The 10,113-nt window shown below is 41.2% G+C and overlaps 1 non-coding gene across 1 annotated transcript; it reads left to right on the forward strand.

The window, feature by feature from the left end:
* Positions 1 to 9,987: 9,987 nt before the first annotated feature.
* On the forward strand, positions 9,988 to 10,113 carry TRNAL-CAA (transfer RNA leucine (anticodon CAA)). Its single transcript has 2 exons — positions 9,988 to 10,025; positions 10,068 to 10,113. It is a non-coding gene; the product is annotated as a tRNA-Leu (tRNA).

Here is a 10,113-nt window from a genome sequence, read left to right on the forward strand (position 1 = left end):
ACAGGCAACATTAACAAACGATGTAGAGTAACTCACCCGATGTTATGAGCAGCCAATCCTGTAGGGGCTGAAAGTGTGAGCGTAAAAATATTCTAAGAGTTTTAATTAAGAAACTCTTCCCAGTACCTCCATATCCACTGACAAACATAAATAAACCCTCGTTAGACATGCTTGGGTTACAAAAATGATGAGTGACTTTGTCAAAAATACTTCTTTGATCCATTTCTAAATGCACAAGTGAACAAGCTAAACTGTCAGGAGTTAAAATACAATTATCAATAAGGGTAGCGTTCACTTCCTTCATTGCATTTTCGGCTTCGATCAAGTCTCTACCTTGAAGAGGATTATCGGTGGCGTCTTCAACAAAGTTATTTGGTCCATCAGGTGGAGTATATTTAGTTAAAGCTTCTTCCAAAGCTTTTTCGGCTTCCATTAACGTATTTAAACCGTCGTGGTATTTCATCATGTCTTTCAACTTTGGTAAATGAAATTCGAAATTTTATTTTATTACATTTAGTACCACAGGAACTTTCGGACCGCAGTCCTTCATTAACCAATATCACCAAGATCAGTAATCAAATTCCTTTAAGTCCGACCTGTACTGAACTAACCACATCGCGTTTTATACAAACTAGTTTCGCTTTGTTTTTGTTGTGGAATAATGACTTATAAAGAAAACAAGGACTATGAACTGATTAAACATATAAATAAAGAATTGAAAAAAATTAATCGTCAACTTGAAATGGATTTGATTGCACAAAGAATGATATATTTTCAAAAAGAGCATAATTCTCACGAAATGCATTTGGAGCGACCCCCAAAAACTGGATTCTTAAAGGCGATAGACGAGTTAGTGGTTTTTATTGATAGCGTGTTAAATGTTTTAACGATAGTTCCTTTGTGTCAACAACAAATGTTGTAAAATAAAGTCTTAAATTTAAATCAGAGTTTTTTATTTTAAACATAGAAGGATGTAAGATAATCCGTTTTTACCTCTCCGAGGGGACAAAGTCCCCTAGGAGGGGTTATACAACGACCGTGTCTGTCTGTGGGTCTGTGGGTGGGTCTGTGGGTGGGTCTGTGTGTGGGTCTGTGGGTGGGTGTGTCTGTCTGTCAGGACTGCGAACGCGTTCGCATTTTCGGTGCAAAGTGTAATCACTGCGTACGCAGTTTCTCAAAGGGTTGGCAAAACCACCGTGCGACGGTGAGCGTTAACGGATGCATTTGCGGTTTGGTTTGGATGGTGTTTTTTCGCTCACCGTCGTGACGGTTTGGTGTATTACGTTTTTGTAATGTTTATGCGTAGGTTGTGAGTGTTGAATTTGTTGTGTTTGTGTTCTGATGGATGTGCATGTTGAGTCTGTTGTGTTTATATGGGCGTTTTCTCTCCAACTTCTTCTTAATGACTTTGGGACGGACCGAGTGCTGAGTGTAATGCTACCTCTCAACGTTCAATGGCAGGGTTTCCACCAGTTGTACACGGTATTCGTATTAGTATCAATTTGCGATCGCATCGGGCGGGATTTGAACCCGAGACCTCCTGATTGACAGGCGGACGTTCTACCACAGAACCACCGACACTTGTTACGCCTTATTGAAAATTAGACCTTCAGCTTTATCGGAAGCGTATTTAATAGAGTACGAAATTTTGGTTTAATTGAAATAGAATTGAAATTGAAATTATTGCATCGAAGAAATTCTAATTTAGCGATTTCTCATTTGATTAAAAACAAATGCGTCACCCAGGTTTCGAACCCGGGCCGTTCAGTTAGGCAGTCGAGCGCTCTACCACAGAACCAACGATAACTTCAAGCTACACTGCAAATAAGACACTCATTGTAAGCATTATAGTTAACAAAGTCCTGAAATGTTTTACGAATGAAATTGTGAAGGCCTAATGTGGTTTTTTTACGAAAAAATTATAAAGACTTAATCTTGTTTAATATAATAAGTTGCTTTATTTCAATTTGGTACTTTTGTTTAGTGTTTTTTTAATGAATGGAGTTTAAGATTGTTTCTTCTATTATTTGACGTTTTATTTTTGCGGTTGTATATTTGTTTTATCTTTTATTCTTTTAAAATTATTTACTTCTTCCGCAAAATGGTTCATTTTTTGGAGGAACCTTTTTACTTATTTTTTGTGTATTAATGTTTTGAGAACCTTTACGTTTGGGGAAGGATAATTTTTGACGGAACCTTCAAAGTGTATACGTCGCATTTTCAAAAAATTTAATGGTCAAATCTTGTTTTAGCGCAGTCAGCAGATAAGATAAAGGGTAGAACCCGTTAGTTTTTTGTAATTTATTTAGTTTTTTTCAGTCGTATATTCTTATCTATTAGGTTTAGCGTATTGGTTTTCAAGTTTAATAATTCATTTATTAACAACATATCGAGTTGGTCTGGTTTTCAACTCGGTCGTAATTTATTTTAAACGTTTTCTCGGCTGATTAAGATGTTTAATGCAGTTCATCAATTGGGTTCGTTTGTGTTTATTTATAAAGAACCCTAACTATTCCCTCTACGGTCATTTATTGATATACGTTTAGTCAAGTGGCTTTCTGTGCTTTGTGAATGGTAAGTTTTTCGCTTCTTGTTAATAAGTTTTTTGTTGGTGTGGATATTTGGATATCTACGATTCCTAATGCAGTCATTGATATCCTGGGTGTGCGAGTCATTATATGATATGGGAAATTGGACGGTTTTGGTCTTTTTCATGCGGTATGTGTCACAACGTCAACAGGTTCCGACAGTCTACGAGTCGTCCACTACCAGATATCTACGGTATCTTGATCGGGCGATAGTTGAAATAAAATGAGCGTTAACTATGCGGCAAGTATTTCGTAAGCGACAAAAATACAAATACCCTCTGTAGATATTTCTTTCATTAAAATTGGCTTCGTATTATTTTTAACTGCTAAACTTGTACCGTAAATAGGGTTAAAGTCAATTGTGCATTGTTTTAGTACGTCTAACTCACTGTTGTAACTACTTAATTTATAATATTCTGAATAAATTAATCTCGGTTGTTTCGTCTCAATTATTTTAATTCAAATTAAAATTTTATACCGGGCGGGATTGAATCGGGATTACGTTATTAGTAAATAACTCTGAATTGGGGAGATATAACTTAGAGGGTCATCTCGAGAAATTATTACCACTAGGGACAATGCTTCCGAGGAGAGGTATATTTTGGCTTGCCAACTTGTGTTTGTTATTATACCAATGTAATTACTTATTACGTTTATTTAAATTTCATGAGCGCGAACCGACCTTTTTTGATTTATGTAAATATTTCGTATAGTGGCAATGTATTGAATATAAATTAGAAAGCTTTCCCTCGCGTCGTTATTAAAGGTTAAGTGACGGTAATATATGATACATATGTCATAATAATCAAGTTCGAGCCATCTAGGTACGTAACGATATAAAAATCCGTTAGGAACAACTTGTTTAAAAAGCGTTAAAAAATTGACGTAAATATGGTAAATTTCCTAAAAAAATAAAGATGGCCACCCTACCCGTTTGAATATGCGACATTAAAGATGGCGGCCAAATCACGTGAATTTTCCAAATTACTAAGAGTTCATATAATAACCGTTAAAAGAGAGTTACAAACTTATGTTAACCCTTTGTCTAAATTCCCGCCAAAAAATGTTTTTATTATATAGCTACAAGGTCACACATTCCCCGAGTCGCTAACAGCGAGCGGGGTAACCTAGCAACGGCGCATTCCTCGATAAACACCTGCTCGTAATCAATCAAACCTGTCACCACTTTAACAATGCCCGAGTATAGCGAGCCTGGGAATTCCGTTAAAGGAGTACTGACCCCTTTTCGCGCCAAAACACCAACCAATCAGCGCCATTTTGAACAATTTCGCGCCAGCCAATTAGCGCGCAGTACACGCGCGTGGTAACCACGTGGTTTCCGCGCCACGCCGCGCCAGCCAATCAGCGTGCAGTATCCGCGTCGCGTAGTTAACGCGCCAATCAGCGCGCGCCACTCTGCAGAGGTCAATGACCTTCGGTGACTTACCCCGAGGGGAGGAAAATTCCGACCCCCCCGCGCCACCTGCCGGAAGGGGGAAGGAAGCGGGGACTTCCGGTGCCGACCCCCTTTCTACCTCTACATGGAAAACTGGCAAAGATCCTGGTACATCCTACTGATTATTACCAGGCTATGAAAATACCATAAACATCATATAAATAGACTGATTCTGTATAAATACTAATCGGTCAAAGTGTGGTAACAAATAAATCGTGGTTTCAAGATATTTTAGACAATTATAACTCTGAAAGTGTTTATCGCCCGTGAGTAGTATTAATGTGTATATGGAAAATATCAAACAATTAAGGGTTAATAAATAAATGAAATAATACATTAACGACTTCGTAGGGATAAATTTATGAGAGCTGAATTGGAAATTAGATGATACATATATGTTGGGAAAAGAGAAACCCCACAATCATCCAATACTGCGTTGCGCTTTTTATAAGGTAAAAAATTTACTACTAGAACAAATAATTGAAATTAAATTATCATTTTAATTAAGTTTCTGAATTTTAGGTCAATTTAATATTTTAACACTAAATTTAAAGGGAATAGAATCTCCAACGCGTTCTTTATGGAAGACCCCATCAATTTCCTAGATTCCCGCCGCTAATCAACGATTATCAGCCTCGCAAGTGTGAAGAGCCTTCGGAGACAGTGGGCAATATTGTAACCCTTGGAGGGCGACAGAAATACCAGAGGTTATATTTCATTTAAAATAATGTTTATATTTATTGCGGGTTTAAATTTTTCAGATTAGAGTTTTGTTAGACTTTTGTTTTATCTACAAGTTAGAAATTATTATTCAGTTATAAGTGGACTAGTGCCGCGCAACCTTCAAACTCACGCGGCTGTGGGTGTCACGTAATAAAAGGAAAATTATGCCATACTTATTTTGGTCGGAGTATTGGCATGCTCTTGTATTTCAATATGGTTGTACACATCAAATAACTTCTAAGAGCTTGTGAAATTTATCTCATGATCCGAGTTGTCTTATGTTTCTATCTATAAACAAGGCAAGATGAAAAATAGGAATTTTGTACTGCTGAATTAGATGAAGTAAAGAAACCACCGTTGGACATCATTGAAACCCAAGCTGCTGTGAGGGCCGGAGAATGAAAAGGAAATCACGACAAAATCCTCTTGGTTGGAGTGGTGGCGTGCTCCTTAAATCTCAATGTGGCTGTACAGATCAAATAACTTCGAAGAGCTTGCGAAAGTTATTTCACGATCTGAGTTGTGTTATATTTTTATGTTACATAAATAAGTCAAGATGACAAAAGACAAGAAAGAATTTTGTATTGATGACTTTGGATGAAGTATTGTTGTTTAGACTTAAAAATGAGTTTTTGTTTAAGATCGATAAAGTTGAAACATTTTACAAAGCACTGGTTAACATTACCAAGAACATCTACCAATTAAATATTACATCTTAGGAATGTCAGTATTTGTTTCAGCATTAGACCCCTCCTCGCTCAACTTCTTTTAATTGTTCTAACAAGAATGTTATTCTAGTAAATTTCTGGTTCAAAAGAATACTCAAACTGAGTAAAATTCAACCAAATGAGAAATTATGTCTGAAATAAGAGGAAGCATCTACAATTTTATTAAATATGGTAGATTTAGGTTAAAATGTAACAATGGCTAAAATGCCAGTGTAAATTATCCATTTATTATCCAACATTAAGTTGAAATATTGAAATGTGTTTATCAACATATTTATAATAAAATAATGTTATTGTTAAAAATTGTGGAAATTAATCTAAGAATGATCAATTTAAATGTTTTTAATGATAACAACATTTATTTATTGTATTTTGTTTAATCTGTGATTTTTTTAAATAATTAAAAATTTAAATCAATGATATTCCGATCATTCATGTATATAAACATGTAGTTGGTATCCATTATAATTTTTGTTCACGGTTTTAAGCGAAATAAGTTATCTCCCCACTGTTTAAAGGGCTTTTCCCGCGAGATCTTCCGTTTTCCTTCTGATAAAGATTAACGGTAACAGTAGGTTTAGGGAGCTGTCGGTTAGCTCGTATGACATGAAAGGCTGACTACCCACCGTCATATGCTTCGTCACCCGGCCACCGGTAATAATAAGGGCTTATAAGTCGCAAGATGACTTAGTCCTGTGTTGGTGACTTTCGTATTAGCTTAGTTGTTGATTATTGTTATGATTAAGTCCTGTGTTGGTGACTTTCGTATTAGCTTAGTTGTTGATTATTGTTATGATTAATGAAAAATTATTATTGAGCGAAGCGAGCGTAGCTCCCTTAGCAACGACTGCTATGGGGGAAAAATGCTGGTCCTGTGATTGTCCGAAGCCATCAAAATAACATTTGCGAAGCGCGCGTAAGGCGAGAGAGTAGAAACCGCCCGAAGCCTGGCGCCCGGTGAACACCCGGTGAACCTGGAAGCGCGCGCAAAAGGGGACCGCGTGTATAAGGGGAGAGAGTATGGAGAGAGAGAAGCCAGATAGCGCGCGTATAGAGGGAACCTGGCAGCGCAGCGCACGTAAAAGGCGAGAGAGTATAAACCACCCGAAGCCTGGCGCCCGGTGAACACCCGGTGAACCTGGAAGCGCGCGCAAAAGGGGACCGCGTGTATAAGGGGAGAGAGTAGGGAGAGAGAGAAGCCAGATAGCGCGCGTATAGAGGGAACCTGGCAGCGCAGCGCGCGTAAAAGGCGAGAGAGTATAAACCGCCCGAAGCCTGGCGCCCGGTGAACACCCGGTGAACCTGGAAGCGCGCGCAAAAGGGGACCGCGTGTATAAGGGGAGAGAGTAGGGAGAGAGAGAAGCCAGATAGCGCGCGTATAGAGGGAACCTGGCAGCGCAGCGCGCGTAAAAGGCGAGAGAGTATAAACCACCCGAAGCCTGGCGCCCGGTGAACACCCGGTGAACCTGGAAGCGCGCGCAAAAGGGGACCGCGTGTATAAGGGGAGAGAGTAGGGAGAGAGAGAAGCCAGATAGCGCGCGTATAGAGGGAACCTGGCAGCGCAGCGCGCGTAAAAGGCGAGAGAGTATAAACCGCCCGAAGCCTGGCGCCCGGTGAACACCCGGTGAACCTGGAAGCGCGCGCAAAAGGGGACCGCGTGTATAAGGGGAGAGAGTAGGGAGAGAGAGAAGCCAGATAGCGCGCGTATAGAGGGAACCTGGCAGCGCAGCGCGCGTAAAAGGCGAGAGAGTATAAACCGCTCGAAGCCTGGCGCCCGGTGAACACCCGGTGAACCTGGAAGCGCGCGCCAAAGGGGACCGCGTGTATAAGAGGAGAGAGTAGGGAGAGAGAGAAGCCAGATAGCCCGCGTATAGAGGGAACCTGGCAGCGCAGCGCGCGTAAAAGGCGAGAGAGTATAAACCGCCCGAAGCCTGGCGCCCGGTGAACACCCGGTGAACCTGGAAGCGCGCACAAAAGGGGACCGCGTGTATAAGGGGAGAGAGTAGGGAGAGAGAGAAGCCAGATAGCGCGCGTATAGAGGGAACCTGGCAGCGCAGCGCGCGTAAAAGGCGAGAGAGTATAAACCGCCCGAAGCCTGGCGCCCGGTGAACACCCGGTGAACCTGGAAGCGCGCGCAAAAGGGGACCGCGTGTATAAGGGGAGAGAGTAGGGAGAGAGAGAAGCCAGATAGCCCGCGTATAGAGGGAACCTGGCAGCGCAGCGCGCGTAAAAGGCGAGAGAGTATAAACCGCCCGAAGCCTGGCGCCCGGTGAACACCCGGTGAACCTGGAAGCGCGCGCAAAAGGGGACCGCGTGTATAAGGGGAGAGAGTAGGGAGAGAGAGAAGCCAGATAGCGCGCGTATAGAGGGAACCTGGCAGCGCAGCGCGCGTAAAAGGCGAGAGAGTATAAACCGCCCGAAGCCTGGCGCCCGGTGAACACCCGGTGAACCTGGAAGCGCGCGCAAAAGGGGACCGCGTGTATAAGGGGAGAGAGTAGGGAGAGAGAGAAGCCAGATAGCGCGCGTATAGAGGGAACCTGGCAGCGCAGCGCGCGTAAAAGGTGAGAGAGTATAAACCGCCCGAAGCCTGGCGCCCGGTGAACACCCGGTGAACCTGGAAGCGCGCGCAAAAGGGGACCGCGTGTATAAGGGGAGAGAGTAGGGAGAGAGAGAAGCCAGATAGCGCGCGTATAGAGGGAACCTGGCAGCGCAGCGCGCGTAAAAGGCGAGAGAGTATAAACCGCCCGAAGCCTGGCGCCCGGTGAACACCCGGTGAACCTGGAAGCGCGCGCAAAAGGGGACCGCGTGTATAAGGGGAGAGAGTAGGGAGAGAGAGAAGCCAGATAGCGCGCGTATAGAGGGAACCTGGCAGCGCAGCGCGCGTAAAAGGCGAGAGAGTAGAAACCGTCCGAAGCCTGAGTCTAATAGTATTGCTAGATAGCATGTGTGTAAGGCGACTTTCGATAGAGAACCTGGCAGTGCACGTAAAGTGTGTGTAAGAGGGGAGGGGATTGAAAGGCTTTTTTATGCATTGCGGGAGAGAGGGAGATGAGATGAATGAAAGGCGGTTTTTTATGCATTTTTTATTTAATTCTGTCCAAAATGAAATTCATGGTTTCCAGAACTTCAATTTCAATGACTCTACTGCCTAATTTTACAACTATTTCCCCAGACATTAAAGTAATTGGAATGAAATTGGCCATTTCGTTGAATTCATCGTCGCTGTCGAACGCTGGATCCTCCAAAAGGTTTCTCCTTTGGAAATAATGAATTATTTGTAGATCGTTACATTTGTAAATAAGTTATTTAATTATTTATTTTAGTTAGTTCTTCATATATTTTAATTAGGTATTTAATTAGTTCTTTATATATTTTAATTAGGTATTTAATTAGTTCTTTATATATTTTAATTAGGTATTTAATTAGTTCTTTATATATTTTAATTAGGTATTTAATTAGTTCTTTATATATTTTAATTAGGTATTTAATTAGTTCTTTATATATTTTAATTAGGCAGGGGTGGCTCAAGGGCCGGGCAACCCGGGCAACTGCCTGGGGCGCCGGTTTGAGAGGGGCGCCGAAATTGAGTTGTGCGCCTTTTTGGTTTACCATGAATTGGATAATTTTTTTTAATGAAAGCGTAACATAATTTGAAAAATATTTAGCTAATTAGAAATACAAATCGTTTTCCCAACCAAAATGTCCAACATCGTCGATGAACGTTTTTTTGCGACTAATTTATTTTACAATAGTAAATAAACCATATAATTACGGTGCATAGTTCTGACGCATGAAGCATTTTCCAGGTATTTTCATTATAAACCAGGGTATATAATATGAAGAAGAAAAAGTGGTCCTGCGATACTACAAAATAGAAGTGTGCCAGAATTTCTAGCCCGGTGTACACTCTGTTTGAAAAGTCTTCGACAGCTGAAATTTTTGCCCTCTTTTTAATTCTGCTAGAAAACTATAATAGATAGATCGATGAAACCAATTGCAACTTTTATTTATTTTCCAATATCTTTCGTTATTTATCGGTTTCGTCCGATAAAAATTAATAGTTTGGCGGGAACCGTCGAAACTCATTTTTGACAACTGTTTAAATATTGGTTCTACGGCACTGACTCACGCGTTTTTGAATTCACAATGGTCGGTTCATATTTAGAAAGTGGAAAAATTATCCCTCTACAACCAACGGTTGAGAAGTTATTAAATTTATTGTTACGCGTCAAAATTACAATATTAACGTTTCGTGCGATAAATTAGACGGTAGGTTTCATGTCAGGATGGCCGAGCGGTCTAAGGCGCTAGAGTCAAGACTTGACAACCTTGTCTCCACCGCTTGATGGAGACGTGTGATTTCTGGTCCTCGTATGACGGCGTGGGTTCGAATCCCACTTCTGACAATAATCGCTTTTTTATTAAAGTTATTGTTACTCGTCAAAATTACAATATTAATGTTTCGTGCGATAAATTAGACGGCAGGTTTCATGTCAGGATGGCCGAGCGGTCTAAGGCGCCAGACTCAAGGCTTGACAACCTTGTCTCCACCGCTTGATGGAGACGTGTGAATTCTGGTCCTCGTATGAGGGCGTGGGTTCGAATCCCGCTTCTGACT

This window comes from Leiobunum rupestre, chromosome 3 (assembly GCF_980474605.1).
Source record: "Leiobunum rupestre chromosome 3, qqLeiRupe1.1.hap1, whole genome shotgun sequence".
In the NCBI taxonomy this organism is placed as follows: Eukaryota; Metazoa; Arthropoda; class Arachnida; order Opiliones; family Sclerosomatidae; genus Leiobunum; species Leiobunum rupestre.